At 40.9% G+C, this 26979-nt stretch overlaps 1 protein-coding gene across 3 annotated transcripts in view; it reads left to right on the top strand.

Moving 5' to 3' along the window:
- NCALD (neurocalcin delta) overlaps positions 1–26979 on the top strand; it is a 409311-nt gene that overhangs the window by 181669 nt on the left and 200663 nt on the right. The window lies entirely within an intron of this gene.

Here is a 26979-nt window from a genome sequence, read left to right as displayed (position 1 = left end):
AACAAAACAAAACAACAACAAAAAAACCCCACAACTTTTCAACATTCATCTGTTTAATAATTATTTTCCCTTTTCTTTTTTAAACTCACTTGTTATACTTACATTACTGTGTCTAAATAGAATGTCTATATTTGGTTGCATTGTTCATTTTAAAACTTTTTTCTTTGTTTGTTTAATTAGAATTTAGAATATACCAGAACTAGATCCGTTTTAATAATGCAAGAATCAAAATTACTTTCAGAAATCCTAGTGGATTAACGATAGTGTCTGTGTTTGTCTCTGATAATCCATTAAGGAAGAAAGTTTCCTGTTTTCATTTATTTCGTGTGTGTGTGTGTGTGTGTGCGCGTGTGTGTGAAGCATTACATTTTTATTAAATACGGCTTATTCGGAGTTTAACTTGTCCACAATTGGTATTTCTCTATTTTATTAAGCACAATGAACTTTGGGCTAAATGTATTTTGAGAATGAAAGCTAAGTGTAATTGTTACATGATTATATCCTTCCAGCTGGGCATGATAGTGTGGGTTAGGTAAAAAGGTTTTCAGCCTTATAAAGTGTGTTCTTCTTTCAATCATTTTCCTTGCTCAGTCCTATGAAGTTAAGTTGGGGACTACAAAGTTTAACTGCTTGTATTATTTCTTGACTGTCATTCAAGTAAGTATTTTCTTATCGTTTATAGTAAACGTTTCCTTCCTTCCTTCCTTCCTTCCTTCCTTCCTTCCTTCCTTCCTTCCTTCCTTCCTTCCTTCCTTCCTATGTATCATCTATCTATCTATCTATCTATCTATCTATCTATCTATCTATCTATCTATCATCTATCTATCTATCTGTTATCTATCATCTATCTTTCCCTCCCTCCCCACAACATATGTATCCAATGTATACATACACAACACATACTTGTATTGCTAAAAAATTTCAAAGAAATTGCCTTTGGTGTGTGTTTGCAGCAGCAGTTGTAGCTTAAGGACAATTGGGGGTTAATGATTTTTCTAATTTGGACAGTCCCACTCTGGTTAAAATATCTCTACCAGCTATGTTTGGATAAACTCTTTGAGAAACTGGTTGGAGTTGCTACATTTAAACATAGTCATTTGACTCACGTTCTAAAACATGTTACCTGTCCATGCTTGGCATGCAACCAGCCTGAGATTTTCCTGTGTTTTGGTTGAAGAAGATAGGAAAACCATGACTCAGGTACAACATAGGCCAGAAGGAGCCTCTTTATCCATTAATATCTGTGATTTATCCATTACATCAGTTGTAGGGATTGGGGGCGCTTTTAAGTTGTAATACAATTTTAAACTTATTGAAAAATTTCAAGTATAGTACAAATAATTCTAATTCCTTTACCTAGATTCTACATATGTTTACATTTTGGCTTATTTACTTCATCTTTTTTTTTCTCTCTCTCTCCCTCTGTGTGTGTGTGTATGGGGGGGGTTGTGTGTATGTTTTTCTCTGAATCATTTTATACTAAGTTGGAAATATCACACTCCATTACCCTTAAATACTTGAGTATGTGTTTTTTAAGATGAAGCACATTCTCTTTCATAACCATATTATAGTGTTCAAAACTAGGAAATTTAACATTTGTATAGGACTGTTGTCTAATCCACAGTCTAAATATAAATTTTGTCAATTTTCTCAATATCTTCTATAAGTTTTAAAAATTAATTATGTTTTAAAACATGGAGTTTTGAGTTTGTGACCTCTGTATTTGTTTGGCCATGTATCCCCCTCCCCCCATTATCATATTTAATTGAGCTGAAACTATATTAAGAATTATTTAGTTTCTAAAGTACTGCTTTATATTTTACTGAAGTTTTTATAGGTGTGTGGCATGACCTACCTGGGCTGGGGAAAGGGAATCACTCACCTAGGAATTTTCAAGCTAGAAAATGTTCTAGTCTGAATAAAGTGTTGTTGTATTCCATTGACTTTAATTAGAAATAATTTATTGAGCATCTGTGATGACCAAGTCATCATCCTAGTTGAAAAATATCAGTGAATAAGAGACAGGTGGCCCATTCCTGATGTCCCTAGGTACCAGGGGCTCCTTGTGCCATAGGTGCCACCACGACCTATAATTCACTTCAAACAAAGCTCCTCCACATGAATTGCTTAGCCAGTGTCTGCCCTCTTGGCCAGACTCTGAGCCCCACGAATGTGAGTGTTTGTGTCTCTGTCTCACCCTGTGTGTACAGAGTCCACTGGGAGATGCAATGAAATTCTAACACTAACTACCTGGAGGTTAAGGGCTCAGTCCTCCACGAGACTCCCCTCACTTCAAACACTAGCCACAAGCTCTGGGGCTCCCAGGCTTCCTGCACTTTTGACCAACTAGCTACGAATTCAGGGCTTCCCGCTACCCTCACAGGTTCAATAGTTCACTAGAATAACCCGCAGGCCTGAAGAAAATGCTATACTTATGATCACAGTTTTATTATAAAGGACACAAAGCAGGACCAGCCAAATGAAGAAATGCATAGGGTAAGGTCTGGGACGGTCCCAAAAGCTTTCTTGTCCCCAGGATGCATCACCTTCTCTGAACACTGATGTGTATCACCAACCAGAAAACTCAACCAAGCTTTAGTGTTCTGAGTTTTCATTGGGGTTATATTATGTAGGGATGACTGATTGAATTATTGGCCATGTGATTGAACTCTATGTCCAACCTCCATCCCCTCCCTGGGAGTCAGGTTAATATCACATGGCTCAAGCCCAATCCTCTAATCACATGGCCGTCTCCCATCCTGAAAGCATCTGGGGGCCCCCATGAGCCACCTAAGTAGCACTAAACTCAGGTGTAGTCTGGGGAGCCGTCGAGAGTAACAGAGATACTTCTGTCACTTGGGAAATTCTAAACTTTGAGAGTTTCCCTCCTAGGAACCAGGGATAAGGCCAAATTCTTTATTATACAGTAGGAGTGCTGAAGAAAACTTTGTTTATTCTAAAGGAAAGAATAAGATGAGTTTACAAACACCTATAAAAAGGGGCCTAGTAGAAATGGTACCCTGCCTGAAAGCGACCACTTTGTGTCCACAGTGGCATCCGAGCGAGCTGGGAAAATAGAAAGGTTTCGACAGGCAGAATGTGGACAGGGACGGGCAGGGGTAGGATGGGGAAGGAGGCTAGGAAGGCCCCAGGCTGGGAAAGCTCAGTGTATTTTTAGGGAATGGGGGTTGCAAGCACAGTCAGTAGCAGCTCAAAGCATATGGCTGCTCTAGGGAGGCCCATTTTTAAAAAACAAAACAAAAATTGTATATACTTAAGGTGTATTAAGATTATTTGATATACATACACGTAGTGAAATGATTACTACAGTCAAGCTGATTAACATATCATCTCCTCACATAGTTACCGTTTTTTGTGTGTGATGAGTGCACCTGAAATCTACTCCATTAGCAAATTTCCAGTATTCGTTACCAGTGATATTAACTAGAGTCATCATGCTGTGTACATTAGCGCTCTAGACTTATTCATCCTACAAAACTGCAATTTTGTACCCTTTGACCAGAATCCCCTCGTTTACCCCAACTCCTGCCCTGGGACACTACCGTTCTACTCTCTGTTTCAATGTATTTGACTTTTTAAGATTCCATATGTAAATGAGTCATGTGGATTTTTTTTTTCTGTGTCTGGCTGATTTCATTTAGCGTAATGCTCTCCAGGTTCATTCATGTTGTTGTGAATAGCAGGATGTCTTTCTTTTTAAAGGCTGAATAATATTCCATTGTGTATATAGACCACAATTTATCCATTCCTCTGTTAATGGACACTTAGGCTATTTCCATATCTTGGCTATTGTGAATAATGCTACAATGAATATGGCAGTGCAAGTATCTTTTCTAGGTACTGATTTCATTTTCTTTGAGTGTCTACTCAGCAGAGGGATTGCTGGATCATATAGAAGTTCTATTTTTAGTTTTCCTTTCAAAAATACTATGTAGATATTTTTTCTTTTTTTTTTAGCTCTAAATGTGGATGATCTCTTTATTTATGGTTATCAACATGAGAATTTTAGATAATTGTAACATAATACCAAATGGGAAGACACTCATAGGACAGATACAAAGAGTCTACTAAGAATATTTTTAAGATTATATCTTACTCTGAGCAAAATTGTTTTATATTGTTGATTACATGAAAGTAAGATTCAAACAACAGCTAAGTTTCATACAAATGAAAATGCAATCTTGCTTTTATCTAGATCAATAAACTCAAATATATTAAAAACAGATAGACGTGAGGGTCTTGTGGTTATGATGTATAATACTGAACTGGAAGCCAATTTTCTCAGTCCGGTCAGTTTAGGTAGCTCATTCTTCCTTCATTCTTTTACTTTTTATAAATCACTTTATTGAGGTATGATAAATATACAAAAAGCTGTGCATATTTAATGTATTCAACTTGAGTTTAGAGTAGATATTTTTCTACTATATATTTAGTGAGTGAGGGCATGGAACAATTTCCTATTAATAATGACTCTTTACCCCTTCCTTTATGTTTTAGTCCATATGTCAACTGACTCGTTCTCTTTTACTCTGGTTTTCTCCAAAACAAAATTCCATTCTCCAAAATCTGTAGCAACATGTGAGTAACATAGGGTGGGCAGAAAAAGGAAGAACAGGTTGGTGATCAGCATGGAGTCTAGAGCTAGACCTGGTTCCATCACTTACTAGTTGTTGATTGGACAAGTCACTCAACCCATGTGCACCTCAGTTTCTTCATCAGTAAAATTGGGGTAATAATAGTACCTACCTCATAGGTTTGTTGTGCAAATTGAACAACTTTATGTAGATAAATCAATTACAACACTGCCTTGATGCATAATCTATGTGATATAGTATTAGCTGGTATCGTAATTATTTATCATTTTAAAGAGGAGAAGGAGGAACAAGTTTAAATCCTTCCTTTTGAAATAATTTGGCTGTTCCCTCAAGCCTTGCTTTTGCACGTTGCAGCTGTTGGATTACCTCTCCCGTTTTTTCCCTTGTGTACTAAGCCTCCCCCTTCCTGGCCTTCCCTTCTCAGAGCAGCCCTCCCTGGGTCTCTCAGTCCTTTCCTCCAAGTCTGCAGACCCCTGGCCTCTGCTGAATACCATGTTGTTGGATGCTGAAGGCTTTATACTGAGAATGGAGATGTTGCTTGGATGTGTTTGCATTCTTTTTGTTATGTACCTTTTGTGGACCGGATATCTGGCTGATCCACCCCTTAAGGTGACTCTGAGCATAAAGGAGAGGAGTAGAAGGACATCGGCAGCCCAGAGCCAAAAGAGTCAGATAACAGCCTTGAGCAGCCACTAGTTAAATCCATTAGCAGTGGGGAGCCATTGAAGGTTTCTGACCAGAAGCACAGGCACAAGGCAAATATTTAAAAATGGTCCTCCAGGTGTGATTATTCCAAGACCTTCTGCGTCCAAACAAAAGGTAATCCAGTCAGAATGCTGTGAGACAAAGATGGTTGAGCTCTCTAAAATCCACTTGTCATTTCATGAACAGCACCACAATCTGAGTTACTCTTTTTCTATCTCATCGAACGCAGCATACATTTATCTAATGTCTGTCATGAACATAGCTCTGGGCCAAGCACTGCTTCTCTACAGGGATGGTTCTGTCCAGCAGTTTTTACTGTGGGACCTCCTTGAGGTGTCTGATCCTTCATTTCAAAACAGCAAGACTTCCTCAGCTCTTGAGGAGGGCAGAGTGATAACTGCACTGACATCTTGGTTTTATAAACTATTTAGTACAAGGTAGATTTTTGCCTGACTCTCAGTGTCTCTCCAGATGGGAAACAAGACAGACGCTGACAGAGATGGCTGGATGAGGCAGGGTCCTAATAGCCATCAGCTGACCCTGAATTTCTGTCATGAAAATTTCAGAGCATCTGTGGTAAACGTGTGCTTCCTGTCGTGGTCTTTATGTTGGGAAGAGAGCCAGCAGTCAGATACTCCCAGATTGAGGACCACGTTACCATCAGCAGTGATGACAAAGGGGCAGCCATTACCCCACATCTACTTCAGGTCCGAAGAGACGCTGTTCTTCTTCTAAATGCACGATTGTCCTGACAGCTTCACTCTGCATCGTGAGAAATCAGTGTCCTGGGCCAGCCGCAGAAGGGTTCCTGCCAGAAATCCAGGCTCGTTAGGGAGATCCAGGATGTGCAGCCACCCAAACTCCTCAAAGTCTGTGGGAATAAAGGAGAGTAGCGAAATTGGGAAAGAAGTGTGATTTCTAAAAAGAAGAGTGTTGCTGCTGCCTCCTGACAGCCAGTTCTGTCAGACACGTTTGCTCGGCTGGCAGGTAGCAAACCCACATGCAGAGTTAGTCTCTTACCCTGGCAAGGTGGAGATCTCTTTGCTCCCTTAGCACCCTGGAAAAACTTAGCCCCAGGAAACTTCTCAGTGCCATCCACACGTAAATCTTACTCATTATCACATGTGTATGTTGAATGTCTCCCCTGTGTTCTTTTTGGCCTCTCCTCAGCTAGGGCATGTGAGGTGTTAAACTATGCCTTCAGCCTCCTTGTGCTTTTGGAACTGATGAAGAGCTCCCATCTCGAGCCTGCTGATTACAAGTGTGCTCTGCAGCTGTGATCAGAGACGGGCAGGGGAAACGAGCCCAGGGGTGTCAACATAGGAACGTTTCTCCCGGAATGAGAGCTTAAGTATGTCTGATTGGCATTGCCTGCATAGCCCTGCCTGGTGCCTGTGGCCAGGGAAACCAGCAGGTAAAATGAAATGCTGGTCTGCCAGCCAAGGCCTGTGGAAGCTGAGATCGGGGACAGGGAGATGCTGGAATCAGAAAGAGACTGGAACTTGGCAAAAGAGAGGCAGTGGGTAAGCCTGGTTGAATTCAGCTGGTCTGGTGTGAGGTCAGCAGAAGAGATGAGCATATGAAGATGTGAGCGGTTTAGTGGTTTCAGTTTACAGACCTGGAGGCCCATGTAGCTTAGCTTTATGTTCTTCGCATGAACAACACGCGGAGGTCTCAGTTGCCTCCGGAATGAAAACGATGATAGGCAGCTGTTTGGAGCTTCCTCTCGGATGTATGCAGGGACCGGTTCCCACTTGCCTCCTCCCAGTGCCTTCCAAGGATATTAAGAAGTACTAAGACCTAATACTGCCCTCTGAAGAACTTACTCATTTTAGCTGAAATGATAAAAAAAAAGTCCTAGGTGGTGCGACTAGAACTAAGGCCTTTAAACAATACAAAACTAAATTATCCTCTTCTCTCTTATTTAGTCGAGCGTGACTGAGGTGCCCTGACTTTGGGGGCACCAGGCACTCAGCATGGAGGGGACTGACCACTAGGTTCTTACCAAATGCCTGAGGGGCCATCTAAAGCTGAACGAACAGATCCCGGAACTTCCCAGGCCTTCCTCCTATAGCTTGAGAATTAGAACAAATATCCATCGTGGAAACGACATTGGAAGAAATCAAGGAAACTGAAGTCAGGGGGCTAAGTGACTTAGTTTAAGATCATTTATTTATTTGTTCAAGAAACATTTGCTGTGTATCAGGCACTGGGAGGAATGTTCAAATATGATATGAATCCAGGGTTTTAGGAGTCACCAGTTCCAGCAGCTTTGGTCAGGCCCGGTGACAGGCACAGGAGCTTTTTCAAACCCAGATACCTCCAAATGAAGATGGGAAACATCCCTGAAGCCCCAGCCGAGGAGGGAGTTTGGGGTCTGTGCTCAGTCTTATGCCCTGAGTCCAGCCTCCCTCTGCCCATGCGTGCCACCACCCACACATCCACAGAGCACAGACCACCTCCCCGCCACCTCCCACAACTCTAAATTCGTGCATGTTTACCCACTTCTTATTGGCTTTTCCCTAAGATTGCTGAAGACGCTCCTCTCACCTCTGTGAACATTCTGCCTAGAAACCTCCTTGCTCAAGGCTTTGAGTTCATTAGGTGTATATTCTACCTTCCAAGTAGTTAACAATTATACCAAATGTTTTGCCATTACAAAACATGGGGCCCCATTTTTTTCAGTTGCTATAATATTCTTATCATTTTTAACCTCTCAAAGTATACAGAGGGTGCCAAAAAAAATATGCGTATTTTAAGAAAGGAAAAAAACTATTCACAAAGGGGAGCTGACTCTGGGTGGTGAACACACAGTGTGATTTATGGATGATGTGATGCAGAGTTGCGCAGCTGAAATCTGTGTAATTTTGCTAACAATTGTCACCCCAATAAATTAAAAATAAATTAAAAAAAACTATTAAAATTGTAATAATATATACTGATAACAAAAGATGAATACAACTTATTTTTTGGCACCCCTGATATATATATATAAAATGTAGTTATCACCACCTATGACCTCTTTCCAGAGCCAATGCCACATGCTTTAGCTGCATTGCAGATGCATTCCACTAGTACAGACCTATTGCCGTCTCAGCCAACTGTGCTGTAGAACAAGTAACTACAAAACGTCGGAAGCACATTACATACAATAACAAGCACTTTTTTCTAGCTCGTGTGACTGCAGGTCAGCTGGGCTTGGTTGGGCTTGGATTCAGGCTGTGGGCTCAGGTCAGGTCTGTTCCATTTGTCTCTCATTCAACTTGGACCAGCAGGCTCCTGGGGGTATGTTCTCACGGCCATGTCAGAACTGCAACAGGGACAAATGGAAACATCCAATGTCTCTTAAGGCCTACCATGTTTCCCCGAAAATAACACCTACCCAGAAAATAAGCCCTAGCATGTGTTTTCAGGAGGACATCCCTACTGCATCTTTTGGAGCAAAAATTAATGTAAGGCCCAGTCTTATTTTGGGGGAAACACGGTAGGCTCACAAGTTTACTGTCACTTCTGCCCCTATTCCATTGGCCAGACACACCATCAATGAGCTAGAGATATATATTGTTCTAGTGGTAGCAAGTACAAAATCACATGGCATAGAGAGGGATGAAGAATTGAGAAGATAGATTGCAGTTATCCCGAGGCATAGGACGACTATCTGGGGATCTGAGTCTCTTAAGAAGACTTCCAATTAATCCTCTTGCTTTTAGCCCCAACACCAACTTCTACTTCTAGAAATACCTAGTTCTGCCAATTCCTGAGCCATGTGGGGGTTATGCAATGTAAATCGAGTTGTTTCTTGCCTTTCCCACTACCGCCTTAGGATTCACATTTTCAGGCTTGTTGAGTCATTACCACTTGCCCATCTGCTTTCCAGCCTTCCAAATTTCATCGCTGTGTATCTTTTCACATTTTCTTTGTCCTTACGTATTTATGTCTCTAATAAAATCCTTTTACTGTCATTTTCGTGGGGTTTAGGGAGAGAGTAAGGCTAAATGCATGTTTTCAATCAATCATCATTCCCACCTGGCTCTTTCTTGACACCTTAATGATCAGCCTTCTTTCCCTCTTCAGCTACTCTGGCTTTAATTACGCGCTGCCGAGAGCCCCTTGTTGCCCAGAGACAACCAAGTGGAGAAACTTTGATAAAGTGCCTGACAGGGTGATGACTCATGTCTCAGTCTGGCTGGTTGTTGGAACACAGTGTCAGCTACAGAATAACCCTTTCTGACTCATGGTTGTGTCCAAAAATACAAATACATTTAAAGAAATTATCTACCTCTTCAGAGTCCTGAATACATAACATTGCTATTTTTTATCTGAATCTGAGGCATAAAAGTCATTGAGTTGAACACACACACACACACACACACACACACACAGACGTGTTAGTGTGCAAGCACAACACACAATAATAACAAGCTAGATTTTCTTATAGTAAGTTGAAATGCAAAAGAATACAAAATACAGCTATGAGTACTTGGTCCATTTTGACTGCGTTCATTCTTTTTCTTTCAGGTCACCGGAAATAATGGGGGTGAGAGGGATACTCTATAACGCATAGTTTGGTCAGCTTTTTTGTGATTTCCAAATATTGGTTGACCATTAGATTTACCATCTGATGGATGAGAAGAGTATGGAAGAGTGCTGTAGCAGTAACAATGTTTACATCCTCAATTGTTTGACCTACAGCCTCTCTAACAGCACTGGGCATTTATAGCTAGAGTAGCAGAAAAAGTCATTGTGGGTGAAAACCATCTCAAAACCGAATGGAAGCATTTTGGAGTGCTATCTGGACAGGTACCTACAAACATATTTCAAAGCAGGGGAAGAAAAGAGACTGACCTATAACCAACCTTGAATGGAGGTTCAAATCCTGATTCTGTTTCTTACATTCTGTATCCCTTGAGTAATTTTCTTGATCTCTTAGATGAGAAAACAAGTCTCCTTGCTCACAGAGTTGTTGGGAAAATGAGCAGAGACAATCACAGCTTTCTGCTAAGTAAAAGTTCTATTCAAATAAAAGTGTCATTTGGAGAGAGTTATGAACATAAGTAGTTTATAGAAGGTAAGTAGGTAGTAAGAAAACCATTTTTATGTACCTTCCGTTATTGGAGCACGTTAGTCCTGGCAAGCTGAATGAACTCTACAAGCTGCTTATTGTAAGGTGCAGTTAATGATCATTTACACCCAGGGGGCACTGGTAAGTGCCAGGGCCTGTTCTAAGCACTTTATACATATTGTCATCTAATCCCCAGAACAACTCTATGAAGTAGGCTCTGTAGATGTTATTATCACTATTTCAAAATGAGGGTCACTGAGGCCTGAAGAATTTAAGTAATTAAGAAATTAAGTTGCTAAAGGTCATGCCATTTACTAGTGGGGCCAGGACCCATCCACAGGCAGCCTGGCTCCAGAGGCTGCAGGTAAGGGCTGTACGGCACTCACATTGTGGAATGGCCTCCGTGCACACTTCCATTCTCTCTGGCCATTCCTTCTGGACTCTTCTTCCTCTGGTGGCTCATAAATGTTCTTCAGGGTTCTCTCTCAGGCTTTGTTCTCATCTCACTTCCTACCCTCTCCCTGAACAATTGCTATATACCCATGGCTTTAGTTACCGTCTGTATGCTGAAGATTCCCATCCCGTGTCCAACCAGGTCTCTGTCTTGGGGCCCAGAGGGCTTTATTCAATCGCTTACAAAGTGTGTTCACCTGGATATCTTGAAATTACTTCCACTCTTCCTACTTAGAATTGTACTCATGATTTTTGCCTTCTCATCTACTAAACCTGCTCCTTTTCAGTCTGGTTCACCACTCACCTATGGGGACATATGAGAGGCCTGGGATCATCCTTGAATCTCCTTACGTACCTTCCATATCCATCCAGTCCATCACTGAGTCCTGCCAACTCAGCCGTCTAGGTAGCTGAATGATGTCTATGTCTTTCTGTGTTGGGTCGACACTGTAGCCCAGGACAGCCTCATCTCTCATCTGATTACTGCACCATTTTTCTAAATAGTCTCCCTGCCTCCAGTCTCCCAGTCTTGCAGTCCTTAGTTCACATTGCAGTCAATGTGATCTTTTCAAAACAGAAATCTAATCATGAATTTTCCTGCTTCAAACTCTTCAAGGGACTCCTGGTGATTTTATAAAGGCCAGCCACCTTAACTTGGCACTCAAGGCTGACAGTGATCTGTCCAAATCCTACAGCTTCAGCCTCAGCTCCTGTCTCTCTTTTTAAAATATCCTTTCCTATAGCCCTAGTGAACTTCTTTCACCATTTCTATGCACCTCTTGTTAAGCTCAGTGCCTTTGCACATGAAGCTGTTTTTTTGTTGTTGTTTTATTTGTTTGTTTGTTTGTTTTTGTTTTGGGGTTTTTTGCCTAGAATTGTCTCAATCCCTCACCCACTACACCTTTCTCTCCAGTTCCTGTTCATCCTTCAGATATTAATTTAAAGAGAGAACTTTCTCTGGGAAGCCTTCCTTGACGTTTTTAGTCTTTATTAAATGCCTTATAAGTAAGCTATGTAACACTATAATTTATTGCAATTGCTTGTTTATCCTTCTGGCTACATTAGAAATACCTTAAGGGCGAGAATCATGTAGGTATAGCTTATTACTGTATTCCCTGAGACTAGCACAATATCTGGCAATAATAAGAATTCAACAATTATTAATTAAATATTAAATGAATGTTGTATGAAAACATCATAAAGGTTGTAAATTACCACATTCCCAAAATAAGACCTCCCAAAATTCAATGCTCTTTGTCTCCAATGGATTATCATGTAAAAAGGCGCACTGAAGACATATCTTTGCTACTAGTGTGTCAAGAAATTCAGGAATAAAAGAAAGTAAGAGGAAGATTTTCCTCTTTTTTTTCCCCTCAGAAATTCTAATGCCCTATTAACTGGTATCACTTGTACCCCTAGAGAAGGTATAAACTAATGAGGAGACAACAGTGGGTGAGGAGAGAGGCTTCTGGAGGGTGTTTCTGGCTTTGTCTGGACTACACTTGGTCATCATCAAACACGTCCTCTGTATAACATCCTTGTCAAAACCCAGCGTCATCTGTTTTCAGTAGCAGAAGATGCATTGTCATAGGTGACAGGGCCTCCCGGTATCAGCCCAGGCAGTTTTACCTCAACAAGCTTATCTCACGTTCCCTCCATATTCCCTGTGCTTTAGTTTCCTTTTTATTCATCTCTTCATCCATAAGATGGATAGTTTGGCCAAGAGCAACTCCAGTTGTTAAACAGAGTTGATATTCTAAATGAGACCTCCTATTGTTCTCTTAGCTCCTTTCAATTTCCATTTGAATGGCTTGTCATGGTTTGTTATTATAAACTTATTTGCATGATTATTTGCTTGTTGTCTGCCGCCTTCCCTACTTTAACCGAGGCCTCCGCCTACCCCCCTCATTGTAAGGTCCTTGAGGGCAAAGACTGTATCTATTCTGTTTGTCACTTGATCCCCAGAGCCTAGCACAATGCCTGGCACCTAGTAGAGGCTCAATGAATGCCTGTGTTAAAAAAAAAAAAAAATCACTGGTTGAGTGAACATGATAATGAGGAAAAGCATGTAGGTGACTCTCTGACCTCTCCCATACATTATTCCGAAGAGTCCTGCTCAGGTTACCTCAGGTGAAAAGATTTATTGTAACAGAGGAATAAGGAAGAGTAAAAAGGACTAAGCAGGCCTCATGCAGAACATGAATGGACATTGCTGTGATAATCTAAGAGTCATTCCACTCATTTTTGTCTCAGTTGCTCTCCATTTGGTGTTCTTCCACACATCAGCCCCAAGGCTGGGATTTGAAAGACAATTTAATGAAGTGCTTTATAGAAGTGTGGTCAGGAGCAGGGGAACTAAAGGGCTGAAGCATCCAGGGACCAGCAATAGCAAGAAACTGTTATCACTCTTGGGCCTGCAGGTAATAGCTGGAGCCTGGTGAGAAGTGGAGGTTTGCAAAGGGCCATCACAGGGGCATACTTGAAAAGGGACAAAGTCATTATCAGAAGCAAGACAGGGAGGGAAATAGGAAGAAATACCCCAAACGTTCTCTCCTGTGGCCCTTTGATCTCCTGCTGAGTTTCCAATTGGCACAGCCAAACCGGAAGCCAGGGAGTAAGGACTCACATGTGATACAATCTCACAATCTCGGTAGAGTCAGCCTCCTGGAGCATGGAAGGCAGGGGATGGACCTGGGGCTGGGGGGCAGGAGAAAAGCTGGGGTGTGCCATTATTGTTAATAAGTGATTCTCTTTAAGTAAAGAGGGGCTTTATTGTGCCCACCTCCACCCCCATCCATCACGGCATCTGCTGTTTCCTGACTTTAGTTGACTGTATCTCTCTGTCTTCCTGCTTCTCTGCCACTCTGCTGCCTACTATTCTTTATATGTCTTGCATTTAAACTTTTCAGGGAAATCCTGATGGTGTTACCCTCTTGGGTAACACACAGGACAGGGTACTCACAGGGCAGCCTGTCAAAGCTGCCTTTGGATCACATACCTGTCTCTGGTCCAGTTAGCTACAAAGCTGGCTGGCCAATGATGAAGAATCTCTCAAAAAGGAGTGGGTAGCAGACTCCTCAGAGAAACAGTCCAAATGGAAACCACGTTGCATGTCCAGTATATTGCCACCCCCACTTCTACCCCCAAGGTGACCATCCTCCCATATGAACTATAGTAATACCAATGTTAGGCTCCTGGGAGGATTAGCTAATGCTCACTGTTAGAGCCTGCTAACACAGGACAAGTCTCTGTCAGCTGGGGTCCCCAAATGTGCCTAGCGTTGGTGTCTCCCCTTGGGTGATGCGTCTTCAGCTTCCTTCCCTGCTCTGGGATTCACTGGGACAGCTGTCATGCCTTAGATGTTGTCTGCAGATTCTGGTTCATGAGCTGATGTTGTTCTGCTTCTAATCAGAATAACCATATTCATTTATCTTCATAAAAAGTAAATGATGCTGTCAATGAGGTTCCTGATAAAAGGAACAGGGCATGATGCTTTTTGTCATAATCAGCTCTGCAAAACCTCCTGCAAATAGGAAATGAGTGTTTTCTGGCATTAGGATTATGTCAAAAGTTGAATTTACAAAAAACAAAACAAAAACAAAAACAAAAAACTGATAGCAACTGGTTGTTGGTAAAGTTCCAGGATGGCAGCCTGAATTGATGGCTAGGACGCTATTGAGTGCTCATTTTTCCATACTGTGGAGTCTCTTCTGAGCCCCTTCAAGAACAGAACCAGCATGGCAACCCCAGATTACTTATTCAACCATTCCAGACCATTTCTCAATGTTAGAACTTTCCACGATGCATGATTCTCTGCATATGCTCTTTCCTACCTCAGAGAACAAACACCCTTTCCTTTTACCTCCGTATTGTAAAATTCTTGTCTTTCAAGTTTCAGCTCAAATACCCCTGCCCATGAGCCTCTGCCAGCAGGTCACTTGAGCTTATATCTAGTCCAGACTCTCATTAGCTAGGCCTCAATTTCTTCATTTGTACATATGGAATGGTAAATGGATGCGGCTGCATCGTACAGTGGTTAAGCATGTAGGCGTCAGAGCAGGACTGCCTGGTTGCAAATGCTGGCTCGACAACCTACTAGTTTTATGACCTTGAGAAAGTTAATAAACCTCACAGTGCCTCAGTCTCTCCATCTATATAATGGAAGAGATAAGATCTGTATAGACATTTTGTGTGTGTGTGTGTGTGTGTGTGTGTGTGTGAGGATTAAATGAGTTCATTAAAGAAAAAGCCGTTACAACAATGGCTCACACATGGTAAACTTTAATGAATGTTGTGCTTTATTATTTTCTATCTCACTGAGTTGTAAGGATTACATTAGGTAAAACATGTACAGCATTGGAATCGTGCCTGACCCAAAGTCAGTTCTCAATAAATGAAGGTGATAGTTGTTATGTTGTATTTTTCTTATCATCCTCCAACATGCCAGGGAGAGGTTGTCTGTCCCCTATGTTTTTATAGTACATTGATCACACCTCTAGTAGCATTCTTCACACTGACGTTGTTTGAATTTTATCTTCCAGGTTGGACTGTGAAGTCCTTATAGCAAGAGTAGGTAATACATAAATGTTTGAGATTGGTTAAAGTGAAAAATTTCCATAGCTTGGCAAGATTGTTAGCCTCAAGATTGATGTTGATAACTTGGCAGAGGGATTCTTTGTTCAGCAAGAGGCCGGCAGCAGAGGATGAAGACTTCTGCTTTGGGTGCATCCACCTCTCCTCTTCAGCTCATATGGTTTACCAAGTGAAAGTCAGGACATGCAGTCTAGTGCCGAGAGTGACACTTTCCCCATTCTTTAGGAAGCTATGTACAGTGTTTGACGTGAATGACGTTAAGTGAGATTTGGGGCCTCTCCTCTTTGCTCCCCTTTTTGTAAACCATTTGCTTGGTTTCAAATGTAGGTTTCATATTGGAATTGCCTCAAATTGAAATTCTACCTCCATGAAGTGTTTGCGGTGAAGGCAGCAATATATCCAAAAGATGACTCATGCAGGTGATGGCTAACTAAATTTCCTCCTCTAACTTACCCCTTGAGATGTTTGGGGGATAAAAGAAAAAGAAAATAAATATCAACTTATCAATTTCTGTTTTTGGTTTTCCCTACTCAAAACTAAATATATCTTTTTCTAACTTGAAACCGTTTTGCCTGTGTTGGTGATATAGTAATGATTGTAAAAGAATTGACATCAAACAATGATTTACTTTAGAAATCGCTGTAGTTAAGGCTGAAATGGTGCTCTTAGTCAACACCCCATGTCAAGCTGTCATCCCTTCCCCCTCGTAAACACCTTTGCAGGTGCGTACACATGACGTGCACCACAAAATGCCCAATGTGAGCTCTTGTTTGTCATATTAGTTGGAAGGATGCGCAGATGTTATTTTTGCTATCTGGTTCATAAGTTTATATTATGTATCAGAATAATCATAAACTTAGTGTATATAGATAGTGAATGAATGAATGATACATTAGATTTCTGATAAAACAGTATAGATTACTTTTGAAGTTTAAACGATAGAACCTAGACGGCAGAGGGAGTTATTTAATGGACTTTCTCCATTATATTTATTTCAGACTACATTAAAATCTTAAATGTGTTGGCCTTGTTTGTTTGTCCTTCTTATAAAACATTTGTAAACATCCTTAATTTTATCTTAAAAAGATTTATAGCTTTGGTGGTGAGTTCTGTTCAGAAGTCTCTGGATCCATCCAAATGTGTTCTCTGTAGCAATGATGGGTTTGACTGTTCTGTGTGATGTGTCTTTAACTTAAAGACAATTCAGCTTTGTTCTCTGTTTTCCATTCAGCAGCTGACCAATTAGGTTCTGAACAGTTAATCCAATATGTTGTGATGCTTTATAATATTATTTGTCCAAACCTAGAGCTTGTTTCATTTTGGGTTTGGGTTGTCTGTTGGTTTAACAGCTGTGTTCATTGTACTGTGTTTGCCCTCTGAGTTTCCTGAAACCAGCTATGCCAACTACTGCTGTTTGCATAGGCTCAGTAGGAGGAAAAAGTCTGTCACACTGAAGGTTAAACAGATGCTGGGGCTCTATCCAGATCAAATATCTAATGCTTTTTCGTATATTTGAGTATGGTTTATATTTTTTATTTTCTTTATTATGATGTTTTGACATCTTGAAAACCTTTCTGGCTGGGAAGAGACTGCCTGTCCTGGGCTAGCCAATTCTTTTTTTTTAAATAATTGTTTTGTTTTTCATTTACAGTTGATATACAATATTATATTAGTTTCAAGTGTAACATGTAGTGATTAGACATTTATATAACTTATGAGGTGATCACCCCAATAAATCTGGTACCCACCTGCCACCATACTATATTATTAATTATACTCTCTATGCTGTACTTTACATCCCCAGGACTATTTTGTAACTACCCATTTGTTCTTAATCCCGTCCCCTTTTTCACCTGCCCCCAAACCCCACTCCCAGCTGGCAACTATCAAAATATTCTCTGTATCTGTGAGTTTGTTTCTGTTTTGTTTGTTTGTTTATTTTGTTCTTTAGGTTTCACATATAAGTGAAATCATATGGTATTTGTCTTTCTCTGTCTGACTCACTCCACTTGGCACAATACCCTGTAGGTCCATCCATGTTGTTGCAAATGGTTAAAATTTGATTCTTTTTTATGGCTGAAAAATGTTCCATTGTACATATGTACCACCTCTTCTTTATCCACTCATCTATTGACAGACACCAAGGTTGCCTCCATATCTTGGCTATTGTAAATGCTGCAATGAACATGTGGGTGCACATGTTTCTTGGAAGTAGTGTTTTGAGTTCCTTTGGATAAGTCCCCAGAAGTGGGATTACTGGGTCTTTTTTTGTCTCTTATTATAGCCTTTGTTATAAAGTCTGTTCTGTCTCGTATAAGTATTGCTACCCCAGATTTGTTTCTTTCTTTGTTTCCATTTTCATGAAATATCTTTTTTCACTCCTTTACTTTCAGTCTGTGTGTGTCTTTCAATCTGAAGTGAGTCTTGTTTTCTTTTCCATTCAGCCACCCTATCTTTTGATTGGAGCATTTAATCTATTTACATTTTAAGTAATGGTTGATAGATATATAGCTATTGCCATTTTATTATTCATATTTTTGATCATTTTTTTTCCTTCTTAAATAAGTCCCTCTAACATTCCTTGTAATATTGCTTTGGTGGTGATGAACTCCTTTAGCTTTTTCTTGTTTGCAAAGCTCTTTATCTCTTCTTTGGTTCTAAATGATAGCTTTGCTGGGTAAAGTGATCTTGGTTGTAGGTCCTTACTTTTCATCACTTTGAATATTTCATGCCAGTGCCTGTTGGCCTGCAATGTTTCTGTTGGGAAATCAGCTGATGATTTTATCGGAGCTCCATTACACGTAACTAACTGCTTTCCTCTTGCTGCTTTTAAGATTTTCTCTTTGTCTTTAATCTTTGATATTTTATTTATGATGTGTCTTGGTGTTGACCTCTTCAGGTTCATCTTGTTTGGGACTCTCTGTGCTTCCTGGGCTTGCATGTTTATTTCCTTTACCAGGTTAGGGAAGTTTTCTGTCACTATTTCTTCAAATAAGTTTTAAATTCCATGCTATCTCTCTTCTACTGGTACCCCAATGATGCAGATGTTGGTATGCTTGATGTTGTCCCAGAGGCCCCTTAAACTATCTTCATTATTTTGGACTCATTTTTCTTTTTGTAGATTGCTTGTCTCCATTTTGTTTACTTCTTTTTCTGGAGCTTTGTTCTATTCTGTTATTTGAGACATGGCTCTTTGTCTCCCCATTTTGGCTGCCTGCCTGTGCCGGTGTTTGTTTCTGTGTATTAGGTAGGGCTGCTATGCCTCCCGGTCTTAGTAGAGTGGCCTTATGTAGTAGATGTCCTGTGGAGCCCATTGGCACAGTACCCCTTGTCACCTGAGCCAGGTGGTGCAAATGTGTCCCTTGTGTGGATTGTGTGTGCCCTCCTATTACGGTTGAGCCTTGGTTGCTGTTTGCATGACAATGGGAGGGATTGACCCCCAGGCTGATGGTTATGAGGACTGGCCATGACCATAGTGGAGGAAATGTTGTGCAGAGGCTGACCCGATGGAGCAGACTTCTCTTTAGCAATGCTCTGGTGCCTGCCGAGTCTTCCTTTTGGGTGTGTCACCCTTGTAAGCAGCTGGGTGGTGGCCCAGCTCAGTCCAAAGTGGGCACTGGGTATGCCAATCCCAGGACCTCCTGCTGCAAGCTAAACTCAGTTGCAACCTGTGTCCTGCCCAGGACCACCTGGCATGATCCACAAAGCAATCTGCAGATGACAGTCACTGTGCTGGCCTTGGAGGTGCTTGGGAGAGGCCAAACCATGAAATGAGGCTGGCTGCCACTAGTGCTGGGCTTGGTACTGGTAATTAACAGGTACACGGCATACAGAGGCCAGATGCTGCCTGTTTGGGTTTTGTGAACCTTTGAAAGATTGTAAGAATATCTGCAATATGAGCCAAAACAGGCTGGATGGAAAAGCCACTGGAAACAGCTTGGGTGGGTCCACAGTTGGGTTGGGCAGAGTTTCAGGGAATCACCAAAGCAGGGCAAACATGTTAGCTAGGTGGATGGAGCGTCATATATGGTGGCCTCCTACATATGCAGACCAGGAGGGGGAAGGTTCAACGAAGGAACAATGAATTCTGTCAGCACTTCTGTCTGGGAGAATGCTGCCCCTCCAGCCCTCGCCATGAAGCCAGACAATTTAGTTCCCCCCTGATGTCCCTGATGCCTTTTGAGCGGCTGCCCCAGTGCTGGAGCTCAGAGTGAGCAAGTCTGCTAGTGAGTCTGTGTGCGGACCCTTTAAGAGGAATGCTTGAGATTCCAACAGGCTGTACTTCACTCAGTCACAATCTCCACTGGTTTTCACAGCCAGAAGTTGTGGGGACTCCTCTTCCTGGCACTGGAACCCTGGGCTGGGGAGACAGGTATGGGGCTGGGACCCCTTGCTCCTTCAGGGGGACCTCTGCAGCCAAGGTATCGCTTCCGATTTTTAACTGCCACGTGAGGGTGTGGGACCAGCCCATTCCACGTCTCTGCCCCTTCTACCAGTCTCAAGGTGGCTTCTTCTGTATGTCCTTAGTTGTAGGATTTCTGTTCAGCTAAACTTCAGGCGATTCTCCATGATGGTTGCTCTGTAGTTTAGTTGTAATTTTGATTGGTTGTAAGAGGAGGCAAGCACAGTGTTGGTAAGTGTTGGCACTCTGCCATCTTGACTGGAAGTCTATGGGCGAGCCAATTCTTAGAGATAGCAGAGGGATCAGGGGGAGCCTGGACTTTGAGAAGACAACTAACAAATCCAGATAAGAAAACTGGGCAATTCAGAGCCATACCTCCTCCATCTGGCCCATTCACACCAAGCTGATACCCCCACCCCCCCACACACACACCTAACTTATCTGAGGGCCCTTACCAGGCAACTGGAGACCACCCCACAGCCCAATGCCCAGCCAGCAGGAATTATTCAAACTAGCCAGTCTTAAAACTATTTACTCTGCCTGGCCTTGCCTTTCCCATGGAAACCCGAGTAAAAGTTCTGGCCTTGACCTTCCCCTCACTCCTGCTTTTTGCCTCCTGACCTTAATTAGGTTTAGGCTTTCCCATGTGGCCCTGTGTGGCATGCCTCCTGTTTCTAGGACATGTATTATAATAAACTTCTGTTTTCCTGAGCTTTTCCTATGTCTCCTCTTGTGGCTGTACCTGATCATTACACAAAAGAACACAGAACAATTCGTATTTTAACTGTGTCATCATTTGATGGGGACATGAGGTCATTTAAAGTGGACCGTCTTTTTCCTTGCATGCACATTTTCTCTGACGCATAGTGGATTACTGATTGTTATATATCTTCATCCAAGTGTGTCACTAAATATCCTTGGTTCATTTCAGTGCTTATCTTGTCTTATTATCAGGACGTTCTCCTTGATGTCTAATCCAATTCGTCCCTATTGCTACCCAATGCAACAAATATTCCCTGGATATCTGCCTTAATAATTAATTTTCTAAAATTATTTGAGATTCATTTCAACATGCTGAGTCCAGAACACTTTTCTAGTTGTGTCTTGTATCAAAATTGCAAATGGAACATAATCTGCAGGCTCAAGACATGGTTAAGTGTTCAAAGAGCACATCTGCAACCTTGAAAAGAATGTCAAATAATTAAAAAAAAAAAAGCAGTATATGCATGCTGACTGCCATTCTCCTAAAAGCTCATCTTATGTACTAAGTAACCTCACAGAGAATCAGGTCTTTTGGTTACAATATGATAAGGAAAGCACCCATAGGCTTTAAAGTAAGACTGACCTAAGATCATATTGGCCACTGTCACTTACTGGCTGTCTAATCTTAATGCCATTATTTCACTTTTCTGAATCTTAGTTTGAGCATAGTAAAATGGGGAAAATAGTAGCTATGTCATGGAACTGTGAAGATCAAATGAAATGACATTATCAAATGGAAAATACCTCGCAAATGGTGGGTATTCCACAATGTCAGTTTCTCTCTGCCAGGTTTGTTAACACAGTGCCACTGTTACATTGTACATTAAGTACACCAAATTTAATTATTACAAAACCTCATTAGTTAAATCAGAATTTGTAATTGTTTAGACAGGGCTGAGCAGAAGTTTATATTCTTTACTAAGAAGAAAGAAGTTTTCTGTCAGCCAGAATGGTGATAAGGAGAAAAGTTAAGCTACTTAAAGCTTTTAGAAACTCCTATTTTCAAATAAAGAGAAAGGATTCATTAAAAACAATCATTATCTAAATCACTGAAAAGGTTGGGGAGACAACCTTTTTAGTAATGCCGTTGGTTCGTGTGCAGTTTCTGTGTGATTTACAAAGCCATACCTCATTAAAACTAGTCTGTATTTCAGACATCTCATTAATTAAAATGTGCTTTCCTTTCAATTAATCTGGATCCCTGAATTTCTCTAATACTGAAAAATGGGACACTGAATCAAATAAAGTGCTGTCGATTGTCACCGGAACGGTGGCAAAGCCCTTCATTGATTTACACTAATTTACACTGTTGCTGTACTCCTCTTTCCATCTCTTCATTAAGTCATCGAACATTTATTGACAGCCAGTCAGTGACTGGCACTCAGTTACAGTAGAAGAATTTTCTTTTGACATTAGGGTACAGAGATAAAGCTTGCCTGCTATAATAGTGAAACTGTGCTTTCTCGCTTCACGTTGGGATCCCAATCAGACCCAAACACTGATAGATACCAGGTTTAACAAGGTGTTCAATAATGACATCTCTTGCTTCAGCCTGAGAATGAATGAGGACAAGGCAAGAGTTGATTATTTGACTTCCCAGTAGTGAGTACAAGGGTGGCCCCCCCCCCCCGTGGCAAGGCCCTGCAGACACTGCAGTAACTGTCAGGGATGTGGGGGGCCATGTGCCTGTGCTCAGCTTCAGGCTTGAGGATACACCACAGGTCACCGTCATTATTAAGACATTTTCATGGATACGATTCCTTGTTGTATGTTTTTATTGACACTTGCAAATTTTTAACATTATTTCTTTGCTTGTTTAGTTTTACTAAGATATGATTAGAAATAACAAGGCTGAGTTGGATCATGCTGTTTGCCTGCCTATCCTGATGCTACAATTTTGATCTTTTCTTCAAAATACTATCCAAATATGTGTAACCTGAATGTTATGGCAGGACTGTTACTAGGCAGTGTAGAACATAATTGTTAAGATTGCTGGCTCTGAGTCAACTGTCTACGTTCCAATCTCCATGACTTCACTGAAGCACGATGTAACCACAGAGGAGTTCAACCCCTCTGAGCTACAGCTCCTCCAACTCTTGAGTGAGGGTAAGAGTATACACCTCAGAAGAATATTATAAAGGTTAAATGCAGCATCACACATAAAGTATTTAATATGGGTCTTTAAATACATGTATATTTATATGTTGTATTTATTTGTATCATTTATATATTCAGTATGCTAAAGAACATTATTTTGTATTATTTATATACAAAATATATATAATAAATATACAAATGTATAAATAATACAAAATAAATAGTGCTAATTTATCCTTACTGCACAAAGTCTGACAGGCATCGAGGGTTCTTCGAAGTCAAGTGTTCTGATATTCAAACAGGAAAATGATGGATTCTTGAAACAACTGCTCACTGAGTTCAATAAACTTTAGGATGGATTATTAAGCACAAGTTTGTGAGCATTTTGGAAAGAGTTGCAGAGAAGCAGTAAGGATTCATAAATATTATAACAAGTTGTGCCATATCATCGTTAGAGCAGGAAGATGCATGAGACTTAGGTCTATGGATTGCAGAAACATCTTTTTAAAGCCTTTAAAAAATCCTTCTGGAGAACTGAGAATTTAGGGCTAATGCACGGCGTGGGGATCATATCTCCAGTTAGCTATGCCAACATCCTCTATCACAACATTCTGCTTGCTTTCCTTTATCACATCATATACCTAGTTATTTTGCTGATTCATATATTTACATATTGATTATTTGTCTTCTCTTAAGAATGTAAACTCCATGAGGGCAGGGACCATACCTTCTTGATCACATTTGCATCCCTATGAACCAATATAGGACCTAACCTATAGCAAGCTACCATTAAATATTTGCGCGATGAATATAAATGAAAGAATTCTTGGCCAGTTACAAAGGTGTCACTCAGAGAGTTTGGACCCCTGGATAGATGTCCCTATTAGTATGTCACAGAACTCACCTTGGCTATGTTTATTTAACAGTTTAATCATTTATAGGAAGACATGGAAGGCTTGTGAATCACAGATATTGGAAGATGTAACTAATATGTTGAAACAGTTTACAATTATCTCAATAAGCTAAACTCAGAGTCAAAAAGATTGAATGAAGAGGAAAAAAATTTAAATGCCTAAATTTGGATTTCAAAATTCAGTTTCCCAGGCAGGATGCAAGGACCACATAAACAGAGACAAGGTTCTGCAGCAGGTTGTATGGAAGGGATGTGGGATTTCAGGTGACCACGTGCTGACCTGAGTCATTAACACTATATCATGGTAGATTTTTAAGGCAAACCTACCCTAGACCAGTGGTTTTCAGCCTTGGCTGAATATTAGAATCTCCCTGGGAACTGGTAAAGAAATGGCTAAAAGCATACTGATGCCCAGGCCTCACCCCAGAGATTTTTATTCAATTTGTTTTGGGAAAGAGCTAGGTATTGTTTTGTTTCATTTTGCTGTCTTTGTTTTTGGTCCCCAAGCAATTCTAACATATAGGCAAGATTAAGAACCTCTACTCTGGACTCCATCCTTATTAATAACAACACACCTCCCATCATCTGTTTCCTAGCATTCTACTTTCTGATCATTACCTTCTGTATTTCTAAATAAGCCCCCACTCCTGAAAACCCCACTGCCACAGTTTTGCCCACCAGGACCTCTGATCCTTGGACTTGACCACCTTTTGGCCATTCCTTACTCCCGCCATTTCCTCACTCCCCCACATCGTCCATCCTAGTAATCCTTATTTTCCATGTAACTTGAATGCCTTCACCTATTTCACCTGACAGACCCAACCCTGATTAAACCGAAGAGAGACTGGTTATGGTTGGAGGAAACCATGCAACCATGCTGAGTGGTCTTACTGAAAAATCATGACTGCAAACCTCAAGTAGAAAATGCCACCTGGGAATGCTACGAGTCACCTAGTCCTTTCACTGCCTCACTCTCCTGGATTTTTTACCCCGTATCCTCTCTCAAATCTCGGAACAACCCTCTCTGCACTCTCAACTGGTGATCCTGCTTCCCTCGCTGAGATGAGGCAAGCAATCAGAAAAGAACCTTCATAGATTCCTATTACGAACCCTAGTCATCTACCTGCCTCTGGTCCTCTGTGCTTTCCTCCCCCTTGTTAGCCGAGATGAATTGTCTCTGCTCCTAATTAAAACCAGCACTCCTTTGGGCCCTGCATCCTACTATATTCTTTGTTGCTCAAGACCGGGCTCCTGTAATTGACGCCTAATTACTCCCGCTTCATCATTGTCCCCTTACTCCCTGGATCATTTCCATCGTCCTACAAACATAGCATAATATCTTCCATCTCTGGGAAAAAGAATCTCATGATTCTACAAGCTATAGCCCAAGTTCTCTATTTCCCTTTACGTCAAAAGCGATGTCCAGACATGCTCTCCTCTTCCTCTCCTCCCTTTCTCTCTGAACTCACCCCCTCAGAATCCCCACTACTCCACCAAAACCTCTTGTCAAGGTCACCAGTGACCTCCAGGCTGCTAACTGTGATGATCAGTTCTCAGTTCTCATCCTCGGGGCTTTTCAACAGCATTTGACATGACTAATCATTCCCCTCCTGTTGTTTTTTGTTTTCCTTTACCATTTTAATCACTTGTTTACTATTGTGGACTTTACACTCTTTAGTTTTATACTAGATCTATCAAAATCTTACCTGGCTGCTTGGTTTCATGAAAAGAACATTTGAATGTCATACTTAAAGTTAATTTTGATTTTTGTGTTTATTGATATTAAGTTATGCTATCATGTCAGTTTCCCTAGGTCAGTGCTCAGGGAATGTTTGCTAAATTGGGTGGTGACTGGGGAAACTGAGTTTTTGGAATATGGCTCTGTCTCCTACATTATCGTTAATTATATCTTAGTTATCTAAAATTCCGTACTTATTTGTATTTATTTACCTTGTAGTTTTCACATTTTCTCTATTATTATTAATTTTGCCTGTTTGATGTAGAATCCACTCCTTGTCTTAAGCTTTAAATATCCCAACTGATTTATCTAGTTCATTTGCATGCAGAGCTCCTTTATTGTTCTTGGGATCTTTAATTTGAGACTTCTTTGGCAAATTTTGTATATACAGTCTCTTACTTATAAAATGGTTTTCTTTTCCCCAGCCAGCTTGCCCTACTGTTCTTGTCGTAGTGATATTATCACTTGCGTTAGCTTTGCCTAAGTCTGAGGAGGACGGTCCAAGTTGATTCTTATCTTCTCATTTTGGATTTAAATCTTACCTCTTTTGTTAAGTGGCAGCTTGAAAAGTCTGTTTTTGTCTCCAAAGTTTAAAAACCTGACAAGTAGGCATGGTTTTCATTCCCTTCTCAACCAAGATACTTGAAAGCACCGTCTCAAAACGCTGCCTCCATCTCTTTACTTCTATTTACTTCTCAGCCCTTAGCAATCTGGTTTTTGCTTTCATAATCTAATAAAACTGCTCTGAGAAAAATTCACTCATGACGTTGTCTGGTCCCTTTTATTAGGTAGGCGCAAAAGTAATTGTGGTTTTTGCAATGTTTTCAACCTTTTAAACTGCAATTACTTTTGCACCAACCTAATAGTACTTATCTTCCTCTACTCACTCCTTGCCACAGCGCTCTCCTCTCATCGATTCCATGATGCCATTTTCTCTAGATTTCCCTCCGGCTCCTCTTTTTCTTTTTGGACTGACGTGTAGGCCTCTTTTCCTTTGCCTTCTCTTTCACCCTTACTCCCCTCCAGGGCCCTGTTTTTGCTCCTGTATGTTCTCTTCTCATCAGGCATAATCTTCCTGTAGGAACTCGTCCATTCATATTCATTTAGTCACCCCCTCCATGACTTTTTACTATTTCCTCTACATTAAATGCCTCCCTTTCTTTCCCTCTCCTACTCATCCTTCAAAAGGCATCTTAGTTATTCCTCCAGGAAGGTTTTCTTCAGTCCTTGTATTTGACTAACTTTCCCACCCACCATGCCCCCAGAGTACCCTGATTGACACCATTATCATACCACACATTGTGTCGTAATACATTGTCTGTGATCTCCTCATGGGCAGGAATTATGACTATTTTTGTATCCTTGTGCCTAATAAAGAACTCAAGGGCTTTCTTTGAGACTTGCTTTTCTCTGAATGAGACATAATCCTCTTCATCATCTAAGATTGTATCTCAGTTCAAGATTTTTTCTTTTAGAATTTACTCTAGATCACGTTTTCTCTTGTTAACTTTCTATGGATCTCTGATAGGCCTATCATTTGCAAACTAAATCTCTTTGATCCACTTCCTTGTTCTATCAAGGTCACTATCATATATTTATGTAATCTAGCTGTGCTTTGACTTCAACCAACACCTATAT

Source organism: Rhinolophus ferrumequinum, chromosome 14 (assembly GCF_004115265.2).
Source record: "Rhinolophus ferrumequinum isolate MPI-CBG mRhiFer1 chromosome 14, mRhiFer1_v1.p, whole genome shotgun sequence".
Classification (NCBI taxonomy): Eukaryota; Metazoa; Chordata; class Mammalia; order Chiroptera; family Rhinolophidae; genus Rhinolophus; species Rhinolophus ferrumequinum.
This window is presented reverse-complemented; position numbering and strand designations above follow the sequence as displayed.